The sequence below is a fragment of the Dromiciops gliroides genome, chromosome 2 (genome assembly GCF_019393635.1).
Source record: "Dromiciops gliroides isolate mDroGli1 chromosome 2, mDroGli1.pri, whole genome shotgun sequence".
Classification (NCBI taxonomy): Eukaryota; Metazoa; Chordata; class Mammalia; order Microbiotheria; family Microbiotheriidae; genus Dromiciops; species Dromiciops gliroides.
In genome coordinates this window covers 636,520,901-636,544,798 of record NC_057862.1, presented here as the reverse complement: position 1 = coordinate 636,544,798, position 23,898 = coordinate 636,520,901, and the positions used below count along the sequence as shown (strand labels likewise).

At 39.3% G+C, this 23,898-nt stretch overlaps 1 long non-coding RNA gene across 1 annotated transcript; it reads left to right on the top strand.

Annotated features, from left to right (window-relative positions):
* Positions 1 to 1,881: 1,881 nt before the first annotated feature.
* Positions 1,882 to 19,952, top strand: LOC122740003. The gene is made up of 3 exons (XR_006354702.1): positions 1,882 to 1,942; positions 16,240 to 16,487; positions 19,901 to 19,952. It is a non-coding gene; the product is annotated as an uncharacterized LOC122740003 (long non-coding RNA).
* The last annotated feature ends 3,946 nt before the right edge of the window (positions 19,953 to 23,898 follow it).

Below are 23,898 nucleotides of genomic sequence, written 5' to 3'. Positions count from 1 at the left end.
TGCTATGAATAGTTTTGTACATATGGGCCCTTTTCCTCTTTCTTTTCTCTCTTTGAGGCATATGTCTAGCATTCATATAATGAGTCCAGGAAAATATAGAGTTAAGTGACTTTTGGTAAATATACAGTTACACCTATGAAAAGGTCTCTTTGAATATGCAGAGGAGAACAATGCGAAATGTCATGCCAACTATGAAAACAGCTCACCAAACCTTCATACAAGATAGAAACCACTTCCGGATTCAACGTTGCCAAGCAGAAAGTGAATTTACTCTTTTGTCCCTACTTTGGGAAGTTATGGAATATAAAACAATAAGATTCTTTTTCCTATCACTTCAGAGTTCCTAGCTGGAAAGATTCCAGTTATTCCCAATAGTAAATCTATTTTCTCTCACTCATTTTGTTTTAATCTCTGTCTTTCTGTGTCTCTCTCACTGTCTGTTTCTGACTCTCAGTTTCTGTATCTTTCATTGTCTGTTTCTCTCTACATTTATCCCTTTCTCCTTTTCTCTCCCTTTCTCCCTCCCTTCTTTCTCTTTTCCTCCCTCTTTTCTTCTCTCCCCCATCTCTCTTCCTCTCTCTGTCCCTCCCTACTTCCTTCTCTCCCTCTTTCTTCCTCTACTGCCCTTCCTTCCTCCTACCCTCCTTTCATCTTTTCCTCTAACTCCCTCTTTTCCTCTCTACCTCCTTCCCCCTTCTCTCTCTACTTTTCTCTCTCTTCTTCTCCCTCCCTCTCTTACTCTGTCTCTCTCTTTCTCTCTCTTTGTATCTGTCTCTGTCTGTCTCTCTCTCTCACAGCAGTCACTGCCCTTCACTTTCATCCATCCTGAGTAAATCAGCATGACTGTGAACAACCACATTTTCATCTATTGCCAGCTTTAAATACTAATTCAACAGAAATGTAAATAAGTGTTAGATAAGCCTCACACTTTGGATTTGACATCTCTTCTCCCAAGTTGGGACAGAAGGAAAAAGGAGCAGGGAAAATTATTGTTTGGCATCATCAGTTCTCCTGAATGGAAAGTTCCACAATAACTAGCCTGCCTAGAAAGGCCACTCATCTTGATGTCAGGCTGAACACCTGCTTGGGGTGGGCAAAGGCAGTGGTGGCAATGTCTAGGTGTTGTTGATGTGACAGCTGCCCCATTTACCTCCATACTCGCTCAATTCTCTCTCAAAATTCAAGTACAGGATGTCTGAGTTTGCCTTCCTGCCTATACACTTCTTGCCTCTCATAAGACTTCTCCTTCAAGACAAGGGGACAGTAACATTGGCTCATTATGACATAATTCCTTCTGGTCAATGGATAAAAGTGAACCAAAAGGGGGTGGCTAGGTGGTGCAGTGGATAAAGCACCAGCTCTGGATTCAGGAGTACCTGAGTTCAAATCTGGCCTCAGACACTTGACACTTATTAGCTGTGTGACCCTGGGCAAGTCACTTAACCCCCATTGCCCCGACAAAAAAAAAAATTAAATTAAAAAAAAAAAGTGAACCAAAGATTTCTGTCCATCCAACAGGGTTCTTCTCAGCTGCTTTAAATCCTTTGGTAGAGGGAGTGGCTATATCTTGGATATGTGATGAAATAATGGGATTAACAGATACTCAAAGACCCACCTGGAGATTAATCTATACTGATTGAATCAAGTGAGAGTGATTGACTGCTGATTAAGCCTACTTCAAGTTAATTGGATTGTAATCACACCTGGCTATCCCTTAAGAAGGTATTGTTATCAGAAGCTAGACTGTGAACTCAAGAACACCTTCAAAACCAATGGATTTGGATGATGCCAACCAATCAGCTTGAAGCAGTGTGTAAGGACCGCCTCTGTTCCAGACCTATAAAAAGCTTCCACAATCAGCTTGCTAGAGAGTTCCTGATTAAAGCAGGCTTGTGGAGGAGGACTTGAGGAAGAACCCAACCAGGCTGGAACTCTAGGCTAGGTAGGACTTCTTTTTCTTAACTTTCTGAACTCTTTGTAAATATCTGTATGCTTCAATAAGTATTTAATGTCCAAAGACTAGTGCTGGAAGCTTCTAATTTAAGGCGGCCACAATTTAGATTTTAAACATCACAGATATCAGATCTTATTAAAGATTTTCCCTGATGATTTGGTTCCCTTCTAATTTTAACTATATTGATTTTGTTTATGCAAAAATCATTAATTTCTTCTTTTTTTAGCAACAAACATTTATTTTATTTTCCAGTTATATGTAAGGGTACTTTTCAACATTCATTTTCATAAGATTTAGAGTTCCAAATTTTTCTCCCTCCCTCCCTTTCCTTCTGCCCTCCACAAGATCACAACCAGGTTATATTTGTATAATCCACAAGTGTTCTTTTTATCACTTTTTTCTATGGGGGTGGAGAATAAGCTTCCTCATTAGTTCCTTGGGATTGTCTTGGATCATTGCACTGCTGAGAGTAGTTAAGTCATTCACAATTGCTCATTGAACAATACTGCTGTCACTACACACAATGTCCTCTCTGCTCTGCTCACTTCACTATACATCGATGTTCATTAGTCTTTCCAGGTTTTTCCGGGATCATCCTGTTTGTCATTTCCTATAGCACAAGACCATTCCACTACAATCATATAACACAGCTTTTTCCATCGTTCCTCAATTGATGGACATTCCCTTGATTCTCAATTCTTAGCCTCCACCCAGAGTTGCTATAAATATTTTTTGTACAATTTTCCTGTTTCTTTCATGTAGGATTTGACCTCTGCCCTTCCCCCTCCCCCAGTGAGTTCCCTTCACCCCTCAATTTAACCCTAAAGATGTCATTATCTAGCTAAGTGGCACAGTGGACAAAGCATCACCCCTGGACCCAGGGGGAATCCTAGCCAAAACCCGGCCTCAGACACAAGACAGTCACCCAGTGTATGACCCCAGGCATGTCCCCCAGCTCCAGTTTTTTATGGTTCTCTAGGGTCTTGTATTTGAAAGTCAAATTTACCATTCAGTTCAGGTCTTTTCATCACAAATATCTGAAATATCTTTCATTAAAGTCCCACTTTTTCTGCTGAAAGATAATGCTGAGTTTTGCTGGGTAGGTGATTCTTGGTTGTAATCCCATTTCCTTTGCCCTTTGGAATATCATATTCCATGCCCTCTGGTCCTTTAATGTAGAAGCTGCTAGATCTCGTGCTATCCTGACTGGGACTCCACAGTACTTGAATTCTTTCTTTTTGGCAGCTTGCAATATTTTCTCCTTTACCTGAGAGCTCTGGAATTTGGCTATAATATTCCTAGGAGTTTTCCTTTTGGGGTCTCTTTCTGGAGGTGGTTTGCTTCTCTGGTGAGGCCTTCCTGGGACTGGATCTGTGTCAGGGTGACTGTGGAGTTGGGCTTGACCCCTGTATTGGCACAGCAGCTCCCTCCTTCTGACCTTCCAAGCCGTTCTTGGGTAGAAGATGATTTCAGCATATTCTTCCGTGAGTTTTGCTGCTCCAGGCATTTTCCTATGGCGTTATTTGGATGTTTTTGGAGCGATCGTGTCATGAGTTTGGGAGCTCACTGCCTTTCCTCAAAAATCATTAACTTCACATGATAAAAGTTGTCTAATCTCCTGTAACACTCTTTAACCCTTGTTTGGTAGAGAGCTCTTCAAATATCCATAATTATTGAGATCTCCTTTCTTATTCCTTTAATTTGTGATATAAACCTTTATGTTGATCCTGAATCATGGATCCATCTGGATCTTTTGGGGATTATGGTGTGAGATGCTCATCTAAACCTAATTACTACCAGATGGTTTTCTACTTTTTTTTCTAACAGTTTTTTTGTAGAATAATGAGCCCTTACCTCAGTAGTTGAAGTCCTTGAGTTTATTGAACACTAGAAGAAAGTGTCCATTTTCTTTTTGATCTTGTGTACCTAATCTGGTTCAACGGCCAACTTTCCTTTTTTTTTATACTATTGCCATATAGTTTTGATAATTACTGCTTCATAAGTAGCAATGTAGTCTGAGATTTGGTACTGGCAAGGCCCCTTTCCTTTCTACTTTTTGTTATGATTTCCCCTAAGATTTTCAACCTTATGCTAGTATCGTTAAAGGTTTTTAAGTTTACCTAGAGGTTCCCTTGTAAAAGCTCTTATAATTATTAAGTGCTATGTGGATGTGCAGGACAATGGATTGGTTCAGTAGATAGAACTCCATACCTGGTGTCAGGAGGACCTGAGTTCAAATCTGGTCCCACACACAATCTGTATAACCCTGAACAATTCATTTAACCCTATTTGCCTCAGTTTCCTCATCTACAAAATGAGCTGGAGAAAGAAATGGCAAACTACTCCAGTATCTCAGCCAAGAAAACACCAGATGAGTTCACAAAGAGACACAACTAAAACGCCCCCAAAACAACAACATATGAAGGCATATCACCATATAAATAATCTATCGTTCAATATATACCACTTAGCACTAAGCCTCAGGCTTCAGGAGAGATTGAATTAAATTACCTTAATTTACTGTTTAGTTTTCAGTAAAGTAGAAAAAAATTTTTTCAGGGCAATGAGGGTTAAGTGACTTGCCCAGGATCACACAGCTAGTAAGTGTCAAGTGTCTGAGGCTGGATTTGAACTCAGGTACTCCTGAATCCAGGGCTGGTGCTTTACCACTGTATGTGTATATATACTATATATGATTCTATGGTATTGTAAATTAAAAACAAAAAATAAAGGAGTTGTTAAATATTGAAACCTCTTGGTGATTTTTGGCCCACCCTATACAAATATGGAAAAAAGGTGAGGGAATGGGGCACCATAGATAGATAGATAGATAGATAGATAGATAGATAGATAGATAGATAGATAGATAGATAGATGGATGACAGATATATGATAGAAAGATGGATAGATGGATAGATATATGATAGTAGATAGTAGATAGATAGATGGATAGATGATAAACAGATAGATGATCTCTAGGTGATAGATTATAGATAGAAGATAGATAGATGGATCAATAGATGATAGATAGATATTGTTGTATGTATAGACATGTATATATCTAGCTTTATATAGCACTTGTAAGCTTTTCAAAGTGCTTTACATATATGACCTCATTTGATTCTCACAACAACCCTGTGAAGCAGGTGCTATTATTATCTACAATTTACAGTTGAGGAAACTGAGACTGGAAGGTTAAATGACTTGCTCAGGCTCACATAGCTAGCTTGTGTCTGAGGAACCATACACAGACGTATATGGAATAGGTCACATATATGCATATATATGCATGCAGATGCACATACATTTGTATGTCTGTATACATTATGTATACATATATTTATATGCATATATACATGTACACACACTATATCCACCTGTATGAATATATATGATTTATATACATATACCCCTATACAAATGGACATATAGATATCTATATGGACATATGCATGTCCATATATGGTTATATTCATTGTGTATTGGGCCTGCATATACATGTGTGCATGTATATGTATACAAATAACCTACAGGCCTGTCCACACACACATACACAAATACACAGACACAGAGGCCTATAATTGTCTACTCAACTGCATATCATAGTCTTAACTATAAGCATTCTTTAATCCATTTTTTTTCCTGTATGGGCACTTAGAGCAAACTTGTTGGAGTGATTATGAATAAATGAATAAAAAAGCCCTGATTAAGTGGATACACAAAACTACACACCCATAATGTGCTCATGAGGAGGTTGTAATATATTAGAGACAAGAAATCATGAACAAGTAGAAAAAAGTATCTCATAAAAGAAATAAGATTAAAACATGAGATGGGCTGATGGAGTGCTAAGCATAAGAGATAACTAATTGGCAGCCTGTGGATTTCACTGTTATCTTGTTGATGGATACAGTGCCATGCAGGGCAGCCTGCAATATTCTCAGTGGGTCCCAGAAAGGCAAACCTGTGGGATAACATGGACAAGAGTAGCACAAGATAGGCAGACATTGATGGTTGTGATTTGGTCCATTAAAGTTAATTATCCACATTGATGAAATTACAGATTCATTCAAAGACTTTGAGTATGAAAGTCTGGGCAGATCTTTTCTATCTTTCATCGATTTGTCATACATCTTTCCATTTCAATCTGTCTTGGGGCAGCCAAGATCAGCCAAGGTCTCCTTTGTGGTATTGGCCCAGTCTCTTTATCTCTGTAGACCTCAGTTTACATAAAAGAAATGTATGAGATTTAAATGTCCTCAAGAATATTTTGCTTAACTGGGTCTCTCAAAAAATTTGTTTATAAGGTTGTTTTTCCCTCTACCACTCACTGATTTTTATGAAATTATCCTTAGAATCATTGAAATGTATATTTAAAGCTGCACAGGACCTCAGGGGCCATCTAGTCCATTCACCTCCTTTTGTGGTTGAGGAAACTCAGGTCCGGGGATACTGAGTGACTTTGTCCATTGTAGCATAGATAATAAGCCTCAAAAGCAGCATTTGAACCTGAGTCCCCTGACTGCAGAATCAGTGCTCTTTCCCATGGAACACACTGACCATTTTTTTCTGATAACCTTCTACTATTCTTCTCTATAATATTTTGAAAAATAATTTCTCCTCTAAACCAATATTATTTTTAGCTACTAGCTTTCTCTCTTTCTCAAGTAAATCAAATATTTGTTGACTATACTGTTTTAAGATCTTTGTAATATTACAATATTGTACCATATTACATTGGCATTTAATTCACATTATTTTAACTCTAATAGGAAATAGTTGTAGTCAGTGTTGAGAATCTTCCTTCCTTCCTTCCTCCCTCCCTTCCTTCCTTCCTTCCTCCCTTCCTCCCTCCCTCCACCTACTCATTTTTTCATTCTATTTATTCATTGCTGAGACCTGGGAAAGGTCTTAAGAAGGCCAAGGTGTCCCATTGTATCTGGGTCCACCTCCAGTCATCCAGATTTATATCATGCCACTGGATCCAGAGGGCTCTAGAGCAGAGAGTTAGGTTGGTAACCTTGCACAGCCCTCCCTCCCTGAAATCCAATTCACTTGCAAGTAATGACATCACCTCCTGTGTCATGCTCCTCTTCAAGAATGAAGGACAATCAACAACAAGACAGGATAAATTTGGGATAGTCAGGGGGAAGGCACTAAGATTAAGGAGAATTGGGGATAGTTTCTTTGCTATTTAGAGCTTTAGCTGACACTTGAAGGAGACCAGGGAAGCTTGAGTTGGAGATGAGGAGAGACATAGCTCCACGCTGAGACTTGAAGGAACCTGGGGGAGCAAGAGGTAGAGAAGAGGAGGAAGAGTGTTACAGGCACTGGGGGGCAGCACTTACAACTAACATTTAGATAGCACCTACTAAGTGCCAACCACCATACTATGTACTTTACAATGATCATCTCATTTGATCCTCATCACAACCATGGGAGTCAGATGCCCATAAGGCAGAAACCGCCATCTCTTGAGGTCACCCATTCAACTTTGGGGCTGCTGTGATTGTTGGGATATTTTCCTGACAGCAAGCCCAAATGTGTCTTGTTGCAACTCCCCCCACCTCCATCCATCGTCCCAATGCCATTGCTCCTGGTTCTGTCCCTCTGGGTCCAAATAGGATAAAGTTCACTCCCACTCCCATGTGTTATTCTTCAAATACTCAGGCCAAGGCGTACTTACCCCCTATATCAAAGAAATAGGATCTGAGTTCCTAAGGGTGATGCCTTCTGTAAGGAGATTTGCGTTTTAACCTTATCAGTTATGACCAAGCTCACTTTCCTCATCTATAAAATGACCTAGAAAAGGAAATGGTAAACAAACCACTCCAGTACGTGTACCAAAAAAACCTCAAAATGTGGTCATGAAGAGTCAGACACAATGGAAAAATGACTGAACAACACCACGACTGCCAGATAACACCCCATATATATAAAAGAGTTGGATTAGATTATGCCTAGCATCCATTCTATTTCTAACTCTCTGATTCTATACCCTAAATTCCATAGACTATTCTATGGAATACACTAAGCCCAAGGATGAGACCATTTTTTCCAAGCTACTCTTTTTTTTTTTCTTGGTGAGGCAATTGGGATTAAGTGACTTGCCCAGGGTCACACAGCAAGTAAGTGTCAAGTGTCTGAGTCTGAATTTGAACTCAGGTCCTCTTGACTCCAGGACCAGTGCTTTATCCACTGCACCACCTAGCTGCCCCTCCAAGCTACACTTGAGCCCCATTGAAAGAACCAGCAGAATTCCTGTTCCTAAATCTGCTAGAAATGTCACCATTATATGGTGGCATCCCTTGGCTAATCACCTGTCATGTCAACTGTAGAATAGGATTTTGCTTTAGGTACAGGTTAGACTAGCAGTCTCTGCAGTCCCTTCCACTTCTGCAATACTATGACCCTGCTAGTAGTCAATGGAGAGTAGAAGCTGCCAAAAGGAGGCTCCAAGAAAACAAACATTATGGCTCTCAGAACCTTCCTTGGGTTGTTTGCTTTTCATTGCCATCATGCCAAGAATTGTTCCCCAGGCAGTGGGAACCTGTTTCAATAGCTGTTCCAGGAACTGGGACTACCCTTCAATGGATTCAGCTTAACTATATCCAGTTTCCACCAAGCTAGAATGCAGCTAGGACTGCATCTGAATGGAAAGAGTAAAGGGACCTTTCCAAGAGCATTCAAGTCCTGTGGGAGAGTTAATAGGGTGCTGAGGTTGGGATCAGGAAGACTGGAGTTCAAAGACTAACTCAAATGGTTGGTTGATTGGAGGAACAAGATGACCTCAGAATGTTGGGGTCAGGGTACAGCATATCCTATTGTGATTGATTAGACAAATACAAGCTTGGAAGGTTCTACCATGGGTCAGTCACAAATAGTTCATAGGAATATTAGGAGTGGACATGGTTCTAGATAAGCACATCTCATGTGTCTCTTGAGTTACTGCAATTCTGCATCACTCAGAGCACAGCCCTTTCTTTGATGTGAGCACACCTTGCTGGGTGGTCCTTTGCCAGTGTCTCCCATGTCACAAAATTGATTCCAAAGTTCTTCAGAGAGACCTTGAGAGTGTCCTCATCTTGTTTCTTCTGATCATCATGTGAGTACCTGCCTTACGTAACTTCTCTGTAAAAAGGTCTTTTAGGCAAACATACATCTGGCATTTGAGCAACATGGCCAGCTAGCTGCATGACTCTGGGCAATTTCAATTAACCTCTGTATACCTCAGTTACTTCATCTCTAAAAGGGAAATAATAATAGCCCTCCCCTCCCAGGGTTAGTGTGATGATCTAATGAGATCATTGTAAAGCACATAGTAGGGTGACTGGCACATAGTAGGTGCTATATAAATGCTAGTTATTGTTATGAACTGTAATTAATAAAGATTCGTTCAAACAGGATAAAAAAATAAAATTCTTCATAGTAAGCATTATGATTCTCTTTTCTCAGAAAACTATAGTGGCCTTGTAATTGCTTAAAACCAAGATGATATTTCACATACACACACACACACACACACACACACACACACACACACACACACACGGCAATCAAGATAAGTGACCTGCCAGACACAGCTAGTAAGTTTCTAAGGCTGGGTTTGAACTCAGATCCTTCAGATTTCAGGGCCAGTTCTCTATCCACTGCACCACCTAGCTGTTCCTAAATTAGACACTCTTTAAATTCTTGTCTAGCTTGGATACTCTCTGATACTCACCATAACACTGGGAGGTCAGTGGTGTCATTTTATTATTGAAACTGAGTTCATAGTAAAAAAAAGGCATTCTAACAGGCAAAGGGGCATTTAGCTAGTGGGTGACGAGTCAAGTATTTATGAAGGACACACCATCCATCAGGCACTCAAGCACTGGGGATAAAAAGAGAGGTTTAAAAACTGTCTTCCTGGAGCTCACAATCTAATGAAGGGAGATAACCTGCAAACACCTATGTAGATATAACATATCTACAAAGCAAATTGGAAATGATTAAAAACAAGAAGGCACCATCATTAAGGGGCACCCAGCAAAGGCTTCTTGCAAAAGGTGAGATTTTAGCTGACACTTGAAGGGAGCCCAGAGGTGCAAATGAGGAGGGAAGGCATTCCAGCCTGGGGAACTGCCAGAGAAAATGCCCAGAGTCCAGAGATGGTTTGTCTTGTTTCAGGAACACCAAAGAGGTAGCAATGACCAGATCAAAGAGTACACAAAAGGGAGTAAAGTGTAGGAAAAGGTGGGCAGGGTCCAAAATCTGAAGGTCTTTAAAAGCCAAACAAAGGTTATTCTATTTGAACCTAGATGTAATAGGGAACCACTAGAGTTTATCAACTAAGGGTTGACATTGTCAGATATGAGTGGAGGATGGGTTGGAGTGGAAAGAAAACTGAGGCAAGGGAAATTAAACCACAGGCTATTTTCAAGTTCCAGATATGAGATGACCTGTCCACTTAGCCGCACTTAGGATCTATATCACCTGTATCCTGCCTTATTCCTCTGAATACAACATCAATTATGTCTTGTTTTCTTAAGCAGAAGCTTCTTAATGACAAAAGAGGTTTTAACAGCCCAGTATTTCTTAACAAAGGGAATGTTTTATTCTCCCTGTATCCCTGTATCCAGGGATGTGCTGGAGCCAATTTGTACCAGAGCTGGTTGTTAAACTTTCAGCAGGGGAAGTTACACCTTAGAAATTGGCATGCATTATAAATTAGAGCTTGGGTCATTGTTTTGTTGATTTCTAGATTTAACGAAGTTATGGAAAAATGTGAATAATATAACTTAAAAGTGTATCTTGTGGGGCAGCTAGGTGGTGCAGTGGATAGAGCACTGGCCCTGGAGTCAGGAAGACCCGAGTTCAAATCCAGCCTCAGACACTTACCACTTACTACTAGCTGTGTGACCCTGGGCAAGTCACTTGACCCCAATTGCCTCACCAAAAAAAAAAAAAGTGTATCTTATGAGGCGTTCAGAGAGCTGATTGTTAAATATTTCCCAGTACACCCCTGCCTTTATCCTGTTAGTAAAATTTATTGTTATTGTGAAATAGCTTGTTAGTATGACTAATCATAGTAGAGGAAACATTTCCTTTGATTTTGCTATTTTTTGTATATAAAAGAAATCCTCTAGAAAAAACACATTGAGTTTGGGCTCAGGGATATTGTCTCCCCATGCTACTCCTTTGCAAGTAAGGCATCATGTGACTTGTTTTATTATCTTAATGTTTTGTTTTGGGGACCCTCAGTGCACCACATTATCTACTTACAAAAAATGTTGTCTAGAAAATGCTCACTAATGATAATGCAGGATAGAGATGTCTGCTATTTTCACCAGCCCCTGGAAGCAACTCCGTTTCTTAACAAGAGTCTCAGATTTGAAGTCAGAGGACCTGGCTATTTAGTGTCTGCATTACCTTGGATCAGTCCTTTCCCTTCTCTGGGCCTCGATGTTTATTCTTGTTCAATGATTTCTAACATCTCTTTCAGCTCTAAATCAATCATTCAGTCAGTTAATAATCATTAATTTTTACCTACCAAGTGCCCTAGAGATACAAAGGGTGAAAATGAAACCACCTCCACTATAATGCTGTGAAAAGAACTAGGGATTTGTTTTTTTTCTCTGGAGACAGGGTAGACTGGCTGGTCTCATTGTATTCCCATGGTCTCAAAATTGGAAGGTCCCCTTCAAATGAGATGGAATTTGTAAAAGTGTTTTCTTAGCACAGTGCCTGGCATACAGTAAGCACCGTATGGGAGACTCAAAGAGCAGCTAAGTGGAGTGAGGGCAGAATATGGAGCTGTGAAGATATGAGTTCAGATCCTCACTAAGACACTTGACTAGCTCTGTGACTCCTGCAGAGCTATTCAAGTGTCTGAGTCAGGATCTGAGCTCATGCCTTCCTCAGGCTCAGTTTCTTCATCTGTAAAATGGGGATGAGAACAGCACCTACTTCACAGGGCTGATAGGAGACTGTCACAAGAGAGTGACATATACAAAGCTTTTTGTGAACCTTCAAGCAGTATATGAATGCTAACTACTTCTAGCTATTGTTGTCTTTATTAAACGAGATGATGTATGGGCATGTGCTTTGTTGATAGAAAAAGCATAATTATTTATTTTAATGTCAGAGTAAGTTAGATGATGGAGATGGCAAATTGCTGCCCCAGGGATTGTGCCACCCCTGATCCCCCACCCAAGCCACTGCTTCCCTCACCATCCAGTCTCCACTGCTTACAAGGAGCTCCAAAGACAAAAGGCATCTCGTCACCATGGTCTGCTTTCACAAAATCTGGCCTGACATCCTTAAGTATGCTTGGACGGTGCTGAAATTCATAAAAGTAGACTGGAGAGCTGTGACCTAGGCAAGCATGAGAAATGCCCACAGTTACTGACATGTTGAACACAGGACAGGGTCACATGCCATTGGTCCCCGGACAGATTCCCTCCTTTGGGGTGGGAGAGGAGTGATGGTAGCTGACCATTGACTGGCAAGCTCCTAAAGGGGGGGGGCCTTAACAAATAGTGTCCCAGAGTGAGGCTGGGGTCTGGTGTAACAGGACATGGGTTGGAATCTTGGCCCTGCTGCAGACCGACTATGAGACCTTGTGGCAATCCCTTTACTTATCTGAGGATGATTTTTCTTTTCTTTTCTTTTTTTTTTTGGTGAGGCAATTGGGGTTAAGTGACTTGCCCAGGGTCACACAGCTAGTAAGTGTTAAGTGTCTGAGGCCGGATTTGAACTCAGGTCCTCCTGAGTCCAGGGCCGGTGCTCTATCTACTGCACCACCTAGCTGCCCCGATGATTTTTCAATTATACGGATGAGTAAAAAAAAAAATTAACTTATCCTGATCTGTAAATTTTATAACTGTGGGATATATGAAAAATTGTATCTTGGCTGTAAGTCCCTTCATGGTCACCATTCAACTGTAAAAAATATTTTAACTAACTGAGCCTAATCTGTGGACTTTTGACTGACTGGCTATATGACGACTATTAATTGCCTAAGCCAGTCTGTTAGGGCCATTTAAAAATTCCCGCAACTGCTTCTCTCAAAGTGATATGCCAACTATGTCTTTCCATTTAACAGCAAAGGGTTTATGTAGATGAATAAAGTTAGGGATAAAGGCAACGGAAGTAAAATTCGACCTCTCAGAGTCTCTGTAGCATCCTTCTCTACCATGTAACTTCAAGCCCCCTCTCTTTCTGTACTGTTTCTATAGCGTCCTTCCCTGTGTCTCCTTAGCGCCCTCAGACTGGAATTGCTAGGACAAAGAGTATGCATGGTTTCATAGCCCTTTGGACATAGTTCCAAATTGCTCTACAGAATGGTTGAATCAGTTTACAACCCCACCAATGTGCATTAATGTCTCATTTCCCCATATCCCCAACAATATTTGTCATTTTCCTCTCCTGTCCTATTTGCCAATTAAATAGGTATGAGGTAGTATGCCAGAATTGTTTTGATTTGCATCTTTCTGATCAATAATGTTGCAACATTTTTTCATATGACTATAGATAGCTTTGATTATTTCATCTGAAAACTTTTCATATTTTCTGATAATTTATCAATTGGGGAATGGCTCATTATTTTATACAAATGTGACTCAGTTCTCTATATGTTTGAGAAATGAGGTCTTTATGAAGGAAACTTACTTCAAAAATTGTTTTCAGTTACTATTGCTAACTGTATTTCCCTCCATCTTATTCCCTTCCCATGCCATTTCTTCTATTTTCTATCTCCTTTCGTCCTGTTTCTTCTCAAAAGTGTTTTGTTAGGGCAGCTAGGTGGTGAAGTGGATAGAGAACCCATAGGAAATGTTGCTCCTATGCTGAGCAATGACTCTTGATTTTAACCAGACTGATAAAGGGAAGAGGGACTTTTTCCATTATTCATTATGAGAGAAAGAGGCACACATATACACGCACAGACAGAGACAGAGAGACAGAGACAGAAAAGAGACCACACAGAGAATGTGGGGGAGGAGAGAGAGGAGAGAGACAGAGACAGAGAAAGAGGAGAGAGAAACAGAGAGAAAATAGAGGAGGCTAGAGAGGAGAGAGGTAGGGAAGAGAGAAAGAGAGGGGAGGGATGGAGAGAGAGAGGGAGAGAGAAAATGAGAATGTCCTTCAAGGGAAATGAGCCTGTTAGGGAGAGATAAATAGTGATGACTATCTGCTGAGGTAAAGAACTATTTTGCCTAAAGAATATAGGTTCTGAGCTCACTACCCAACACCCTCTTATTTTTTTATGTTTTTTTTAGATGACAAATCCAATGTAGTTTATTTTTATTTTTTTCTCTGTTTAGAATTTTCCAAATTACATGTAAAAACAAATTTTGACATAATTAAAAAAAACCCTTTGTGTTCCAACTTCTTTTCCTCCCCCCCCTTGCCATCCCCACCCCCCAAAACTCAAGCAATTCAATAGAAGTTATACATGAGTAGTCATGGAAAACATCTCTACATTAGCTAGGTTGTGAGAGAAAATAGATAAAAACAAAACTTCAGATTAAGTAACTGTCAAAAATGGTTCTTCAATCTGTTTTCAGATACCATTAGTTATTTCTCTGTAGATGGATTGCAATTTTCATAAGTCCTTCAGAGTTATATTGGATCATTGCTTTGCTGAAAATAACCATGTGCTTCCTAGCAGATCTTATACTATTGCTGTTATTTTGTATACAGTATATTTCACTCTCATGTAGATCTTTCCAGATTTTTCTGATAGCATTCTGTTCATCATAACTTTTATATAGTACCTTAAACTTGACAAAGAATTTTCTTCACAAAGCCCAGTAAAGTAGCTACCATATGTTTTTGCCATTATACTCAATCATCATAACTATTTCCCCCCATCCTAGTCCCTTCCCATGATATTTACTCTATTTTATATCTTCTTTTACCATATTCCTCTTCAAAAGTGTTTTGCTTCTGACTCCTCACCCTCTTATACTAGCAAGTCAGGCCCCCAGAGCTGGGCGGCTTACATCTCCTCCTTAGGGTTGGGATGTCTTTCTAATTATAACTCATAAGCCCCCATTCAATGTATTCTCTCCTTATAAAAGAACAATGAAGTTAACCTCTCTTTGGTATTGATTAACCAGCGAATGTCAATTAACTTTTAAAAGAAATCTTTACCGAGAAGATATAGCAAGGACCAAAGTACAGATAATCATCCCCTCACCAACGGAAGAGTACACTCTTCCCTCTACTTACCTACTCAGTCTTTGGAGAGAATGGCCTCAAACTTTAAGTGGTGACTAGCATACTTTACCCCTACCATATTCACTCCTACAGGTGACATCACTAATCAGTGGGTTGCTTCTTTGCTTGCAAGACATGGTGACCCAGATTGCAGGTCAATTCACCATTGGTTCATGCCCAGCTGGTTGCTTCTCAGCCCTAACTCCTTGCTGCTGTGCCTAACAGCAGACTCCACTATGGACCTGAGTCAACCTCTTGGGTTTCTTCTGATATTTGGAAGTTTATCAAATCATAAGTTGGTCCATTCTATATCTGATACTCAGTAACCTAAGATAAGAAAAGAATAAACACGGGACAGCTAGGTGGTGCAGTGGATAAAGCACTGGCCCTGGATTCAGGAGGACCTGAGTTCAAATGTGGCCTTAGATGCTTGACACTTACTAGCTGTGTGACCCTGGGCAAGTCACTTAACATTCATTGCCCCACCAAAAAAAGATAAGATTTAAAAAAAAGAATAGAATAGACACAGACACAGAAACAAGAGCATCATTCATCCATTCATTAATTCATTCATTCATTCCTTAATTCATGCCAATATGGTGGCCTGGTTGGGAAGATAAAAACAATTGCAGCTGTGTTTGTGGCTGCTGCTACTACCTCTCTCTCTCTCTCTCTCTCTCTCTCTCTCTTTCTCTCTCTGGAGGCTTGTAGTATTTCTTATTCCTTCTCACTCAAAAGCTGTTAGGGAAGAGAGAGGAAAAGGTTTCTCTCTTTAAGCCTTTTGTATGCACTGCCATTTCCAGTTCAGTAGCCAATTAACAAGCTTTTCATTCCCACAAGTAAATGGATAGGGCACAGTTAGAGGGTACCTGGTCATGTTCTGAATCAGGGAAAAAGGCACCTTCATCATGCATTTCTGGAAGCAGGTTCACCAAGCCTCTATGCAGGTTAATACCTGGTGAGGCATAGTGAGCATGCTCTAGGGACTGGGCCCTCATAATTCACTTCCCCAATTACATGCCTATTATCCTTTTAACTTTATTCTCTGTATAAATATAATTATATCACTTTTCCATGCACAGAAATCCTAGGATGCATAGCAAAAACTCTTTGGGTAAAACTCCAAGGCTGTATACATGGTCCATGATGGAACTGGCATATGGAGAATTCTGAGAAGAGAATGGGAAGGAGGCAGAGTTCCATCTGAGGAAGAGGATCCTGTTTGTTGAAGAAATTTTGTTCCTCTCCAGCACCTGCACTAAGGGGGACTGTGAGAACCAATGACCTCAGAAATGTTATTGAAATTAAGGACTATATTCAGCTGAATGAGGTAACCTTCTTACAGGTACACATTTACTCCTTCCCCTGCACTGCATTCTTAGAAAAAGGTAAAGATGAATGATCCCTCTCAGTCTCTCAAGCAATAAGCTTGCTCTGCTCCCTGTGATTATTGCAATAAGGCAAGTCATACAAATCTTTTGTTTCCCAGTGCATATAAAAGTTATGGTTGCACTGTTCTGTAGTCTGTTAAATATGCAATAGTATTGCGTCTAAAAATGTGCATACCTTAATTAAAAATACTTTATTACTAAAAATAATGCTAACCATTATCTGAGATTTCAGAAAGTGGTCATCTTTTTGCTGGTGGAAGGTCTTGCCTTAATGTTGAGGCTGCTGAGTGCTCAGAGTATGGTTGCTAAAGGTTGGGGTGGCTGTGGCAGTTTCTTAAAATAAGACAACAGTGATGTTTACCACATGGATGGACTTTTCCTTTCTCTTGAACACTTGGAGGATATTGTAGGGTTATTAATTGGCCTAATTTCAATATTGTTGTGTCTCAGGGAATAGGGAGGCCCAGGGAGAGGGAGAAAGACAGGAACAGCCCAGTTGGTGGAGCAGTCAGAACATACACCATATTTATCAAATAAGTTCACTGTCTCACATGGACATGGTTCATGACTCCCAAAAACCATTACAATAGTAGAAACCAGGATCACTGATCACAGATCACCATAACAGATATGATGATGACGAAAAAGTTTAGAATATTACAAGAATTATTAACACCTGGCACAGAGATATGGAGTGAACAAAAGCTGTTGCTTAATGAAGTGTTACCACAAACCTTCAATTTGTAAAAACAACAACAAAATCTCAAACCCTCAATATCTGCAAAGCACAATAAAGTGAAATGCCATAAAATGGGTTATTCCTGTATGTACAAATGAGCCACGTATAAGATGAATTGGAGATAATCAACAGATAGGCAACTTGGCTTTGTCAAGTATTAAAGGGGCTCAAGAAAGGCTTCTAGTAGAAAGTAGGATTTTGATAGGAAACCAGGAGATGGAGATGAGGAAGGAGAGAATTCCAGGCATGGAGGACAACGAGTGAAAATGCCTGGAGTTGGGAGATGGAGTACTTCACCTGTAGTTCAGGAAGGAGTCCAGGGTCATTGGATGTTCTAATCCATCCTCCTTGCCTTGAAGCAGAAAAACTATTTTTAGCATGTTAGCTTGGGCGATGTGTACATTTTGGGAGTGCTGGAGGTAGGGAGAGGTAGAATTAGTCTAGAATGAACACATAGATTCAGTCAGTGCTCAGTTTTGGGGACAGATGTGAAAGTATTTGGGAGAACAGTAAGCCATTCTGTGCCCATCACATTTTAACACAATCCAACATAATAAATGGGAGAGGTAAACAAGACCAGAGAGAATGTTACATGTGAACATGCAGTCATCTTTGATGTGTGCATCCAACTTTATAAGTCCAAGCTTATAAGCAGTGAGAAAGAGACAAAGTCAGGAGAGGGATCAGCAGGCTTTATCTCACCCTGAATCCCTCTACCTATGACATGCATCCTGTATCTGCTACAAGGGAGCCACTTAAGCTTCATTAAGCTTAAAGCACATTGGACTCTTTTACACAATAAATTTCCCAGGATCCTATGCTGAGTGTCTAAATTAAGGGGTATGGAGGTTGTTGTTTTTGTTGTTTATCCTTTGTTCTCCAAGGGGTCTATGATATCAGGAGGTGATGTCATGAATTGCAGTGAAGTGGAGTTAAGTGAGGGAGGGCTGTGCAAGGTCACCAACCCCACTATCTCCTCCAGAGCCATCTGGATCCAGTGGCAATATATATGTGTGTGTGTGTGTGTGTGTGTGTGTGTGTGTATGTATATCAGGATGATTGGAGATGACCCTGGATATTTAAGGCAAATGGGATTAAGTGACTTGCCCAGGATCACACATCTAGTAAGTGTCTGAAGTGAGATTTGAACTTGGATCCTCCCAATTTGGGGGCCAGTGCTCTATCTACTGTGCCAGCTAATTGCTGCAGGTACTGAGGGAAGAGACCTAAGAGGAAGAAGAGAGAGAGGCAGGAGGCAAAATAATGACTTTCATAATCTAATATTTCATCTCCTAGTTCAGGACTCAGAACACCAAGGAATTAAAATGCTTCTTTTGAGCTGAAAACCAAAGATATAGTCACTGTCATTCACCAGCTGAGAATGTTTCGCTGGACATGTACAGTGAGGAAAACAAATAATGGTAATGCAACATCAGGGCACCATCTGGTGGCTATATCATACATTGCATGCTGTTCATGTAGACCCCCTCTCCCCCTTCACTGGATTTGTAAATTAAAGCATTTATTAGGAGCTATTTTGCCCAATTACATGCCAATAAATCTGACAATCTAAGGGAAATGTGGATGAATATTAAAAATACAAATTGCCCAGATTAACAGAAGAAGAAATAGAATAATTAAATAATCCCATTTTAGAAAAAGAAATTGAATAAGCCATCAATGACTCCCTAAGAAAAATCCCCAGGGCCAGATAAATTTATAAATGAGTTCTACCAAACATCTAAAGAACAATTATCCCAATACAATATATGCTATTTGGAACAAGTAGTCCTTCCAAATTCATTTTGTGACCCAAATATGGTAATGATACCTAAACCAGTAACAACTAAAAGAGAAGGAAAAAAAGTATAGATAAATTTTCTTAATGAAAGCTGACACAAAGATTTTAAATGAAATACTAGCAAGGAATATATAGCAATATATCATCACAAGGATCACACACTATGACCATATGGGATTTATACCAGGAATGTAGGCTGGTTCAATATTAGGAAAACTATCCATATAATTGACCAGGTCAGTAACAAAACCAACAGAAATCATATGATTATCTCAATAGATGCAGAAAAACCTGTGAGAAACTTATTATTAATAATGGGGCTTTGGGGGGACCCCCCCTTTTAACTCAGGAATCTTAGCTGATCTCTTTCAAAGCCAGCCCAAAGGTACAATAGAGATCAGACTAACTCAGTCAAGTGGAGATAGAAACCACACCTATGTAAAAGTGCCTTTGCCCTAAGGGGGTTTGCCTTTGCACCAGACCCTGGTGTCAGCAAGGTACAGTTCATTTTAACATGGACCACTCTCAGGTCAAGTAAACCAATAGAATTTAATGATGTTTGCCAATTAGATTTGATCAGTGTTTAAGAGCCACCTCTAATGGAAGAGGAAAAGAGACTGAGATCATGAGGTGAACACCATTCTGGGTGGCATGATGGGTGAGAAAGGCTGTCTGGTAGTCAAGCTCTCTCTTTTAGGTAATGTAGGACTTCTGAACTCTGCTTGGAGCCATGTGCTCTCTCTTAGAGACAGTATGGTGCTGGGGGTTTTCTGGCTTGTGTTAAATTCGGTCAATGCTCTGTCTTGCACCAGAGATGAGCAGGAGGAATTTGGAGAAACCTGGAAGGATTTGCATGAACTGATGATTAGTGAGATGAGCAGAACCAGAAGAACATTGTACACATTATCATCAACATTGTGTGTTGATCAACTGTGATGGACTAGATTCTTCTCACCAATGCAATGCTACAGGAGAGTTCCAGGGGACTCATGATGGAAAGGGATCTCCAAATCCAGGAAAAAAAAGAACTGTGGAGTATGGATGCTGATCAAACAACACTATTTCTTTTGTTTGGGTGGGCTATTGTTTTTCTATTTTGAGGTTTTTCCTTATTGCTCTGTTTCTTCTCTTATAACATGACTAATGCAGAAATATGTTTAATGTGTTATATATATATATGTATGTATATGTATACATACATATATACATATGCACATACACATATACATACATATATGCATATGCATATGCACATACACATATACATATATACACATATATACATATACATACACACACTCACACACACACATATATAAAACCTGTATCTGATTACCTGCTGTCTAGGGGAGGGGGGAAGGAGGGGAGGGAGGGAGAAAAATTTGAAATTGGAAATCCTATATAAGCAAATGTTGAAAACTATCTTTACATGTAACTGGAAAAAAATCAAATACTTTTGTCAGCAAAAAGGCTTGCTATCACTTTTGTAAGCTAATTTGTTGCAATGGCAATTTGGTATTGATAATTATGTCCAACCCTACAGTGATTTGTGAGGCTTTGTTAATTGAGGTGAAAGCTGTCCTGGGACCCTGAATACTTATTTTCTTTGAGTTTCATTCTTAGATTTAGTTTGTCCTTCTTATAACTCTCATAGCATATTTCTATTATCAAGGTAGACAAAGTAGAAGTTTATTATTGCAATATTGAATCTATTGGTTATTAAATTAATATTAAAGCATCTAAATTACTATACTAAGCTGTTAGAAAGATCTTGCTGTTTGGATCTGAATTTATTTGTATTAAACAATAGTTAAATTAGTGCCTGAACTTGTCATATGTATAAGATATGTTAGTGAACAATAGTAACTTATAAGCTGCCTTATATCACCTTAATGGAGAATCTGGTTATACCTATGTTTGTTATTTAACCTAGAATTAGGACATGTGTGGAATCACACGCAAACTGGTTGAGTCATCTTTGAGATGTTCTCATTGTTTAAAGGAATTCTGAGGACAATATCCTATGTTTATGTTTACATGGTTAATAACTGAACCTGCTTTATTATATACTATTATGTAAAACATTTTCTATTCTGTTCTCTGTGTGATTGGAATGACACCACCTGCTGGAGACTTACTGTAGAAAAGCTCCACCATGAAGTGAAGGTCTTTTGAGGGCAAGACCAGGAGTCTTTTCTTTGGTGTCAGGAAGTGATGTTTGCTGGTGGGAGGAAGAAGGGGGGAGCATGGCACTCTGACTGGGGCTCTTTCCTGAGGACTCTGGTGGAGAGCAGAGCTAGAAATGCGCTCTCCCTTTAATAGATAGATGAATGCAGGCCTTTCTCTCTCTCTTTACCAAATTCTTATTCTCCTTAATAAATGCTTAAAAGTCTATCTCTTTCTAAAGCTTATAATTTATTGGTAACCACTTATTAGAGATTTTAGACAGACTAGCTAGAATTTTAGCCCTTAACAGATGGCTGACCATGAAGAGGAAAGCTGAAACCTCCATCTTCTGACCTTCAGGTTGGGTAAGAAATTTCCCCTATCCTGCCCCTTTAAACTGCTAAGTACCAGTTGTTTTCCCTTTAAATTTTTTTCAAATGGACCTTTTAAACTCCCTAATTACCCTATTTTTGAGTTTAGTCTGTTTAACCAGACAATGGGGGATAAGATCATGTTAATGCTTTGTCTTTGTGGATTTTTTATTTTTATTTTTGTTAGAAGAGCCAGCAAGGTGCTCACACAAGGGAATATCTCCCCCTCTCCCAGCCATGCTTTTTCAGAGAAACCTCTTACTCCTGCATTTTTTCAAATTCTAATGCTAAGAGATTCTCTAATTTTCCATGCCTGGAGGCAACGACCCAACCTCTAGAAGCTTTTAATCCCCTAGAGCCTGGAGGCAAAGAGGGGGAAGGGGAATCCAGGCCTGAGTTCAAAATCAAGTCTGATTCAAATTGCCCTGGTCCCTCCCCTCCTCACCAGACCCCATCTTCTACTCCTCCCATGGCCAAGCCCATTGCTTCCCCTGCCTGGGAAGTCCAGAGATCTGATGTGCATGCATAGCTTTCTCTACTGCATTTGCAGCTTCAGGCTCAGCCCTTCCACAGCCTGGCTGTGCTTCTGACTTGACCTTAGAAAACCCTTTAAATTCCAGATATGCTCCTTTTGTTCATAATTTTGCTAATCTGCTTTTGTCTTTAATTAGTAACCTTATAAAGCATTTATATGGTGAAAGGACTGACAGATTATAGAGGGGTTAAAGAAGAAAAACTTAAGCTGAATAGTTCAAGAGTCCACTTCTTTTGCCATGGAAGGGTACATATTTTACAGAAATGTAGAAGTAAGCAGCAAGGTATTAATATGAGTATTGGGGATTTTAGATACCGGAATCAAAAGTGTTCTGAATTCACTCAGAGTAATAGTATCAGTTCAGAGGTTACATAGTATGTCTATGCTATTACATATACATTTTGAAATTAATGGTCTGGGTTTATTTTCATAGAGATTTTCATGCTTTTGTGATTGTTTTATACTTAGCTTTTTTAAAAAAGAGAGAATATTTGTAAAAAGCTTTTTATAGTCGTGATCAAGTTTATATTTTATAATAGTCTTATTAATGTTAAGTTCATATTCATTTAGATTTCCCTAGTTTGAATTTCATTGTCTTTTATTCTTTCATGTGTATTTTCTTCTATTCATTCATCTATATTTTGAAACATTGCAAGATGGTTTTGATTTCATAATACAATGTTAATTCTGGGAGTATTGTGCTCCCATATTCTGAGTTGTTTGTTTTTGTTATTTTTTTTCTCTCAAATGATTATTTGATCAAACTCTGTAGAGCATTTCCCTGGCAAATTGTTTGCCAAGGCAAGTGTAAATTGCTTCTAGAAGTATTATTTTTGATAAGCCTATTCCAAAAAAAAAAAAAAAAAGAGGGGGACATTCGTAAAAGTTTTCTTTGAGATTGTGTTGTGTTTTAACTAGTATTTAAATATGTTCTGATTTTTCACAAAAGTAATTGTATACTTAGTATAAAGAAAGGTATTATTTGAAATTGTTGCATAAATGTATATTATATTCTGAGTCAAGGTACATTCACATTTTTTGCAATCATTTATTATCCTCAATTTTTAAATCCATATGAGACTTGGATTATGGGAACTTATCATTTAAGACATTAATTGCCTTTATTCTGAGTTATCAGATGCCAGTTGGCCAAGATGTCATCCAGTCACAAAAGGAATTCATGCAAGAGCAGACATTGAACTGTCACATGAGGGGAGACAGGCATGAAGTCAAGGTATGTCCGAGGGAACGGCTTTTGACAAGTGTTGAGGTTGGATTCTCTTGGTTTAATATTTTATTTTATTTTTCCCCACAATACTGTACAGATGGCTGGAAGTTTTGATCCCACCCATCTCATTCTTCACCTGGCTTCTATGCCCCCTCCTATATGCCTGATGCTGTGGACATCTCAATCCCATGCATCTGATTAAGTCTGACTCAGTTTCCCTCAATATGTTCGGTGGCATGGACATATATTCCACCTACCTATTTTAAGCCTGGCATACTGCATGGGCAGTATATATTGCTCAAGTGTGGGAATGCTCATATCCCATCATTTCTCTGTTCTTTTATGGTAAACCCCATAATTATCTCAGGTGTCGTGATAAATACAGTGTTGAATTTGGCCTTGACACCTGTTACCAATTATATTAGATTTTTAAAATTTCTCATAATGGCATGAGGACAATTAGGCAGATGATGCAAAAAAGTGATGAAACAAAGATAAAAATTATTTTTA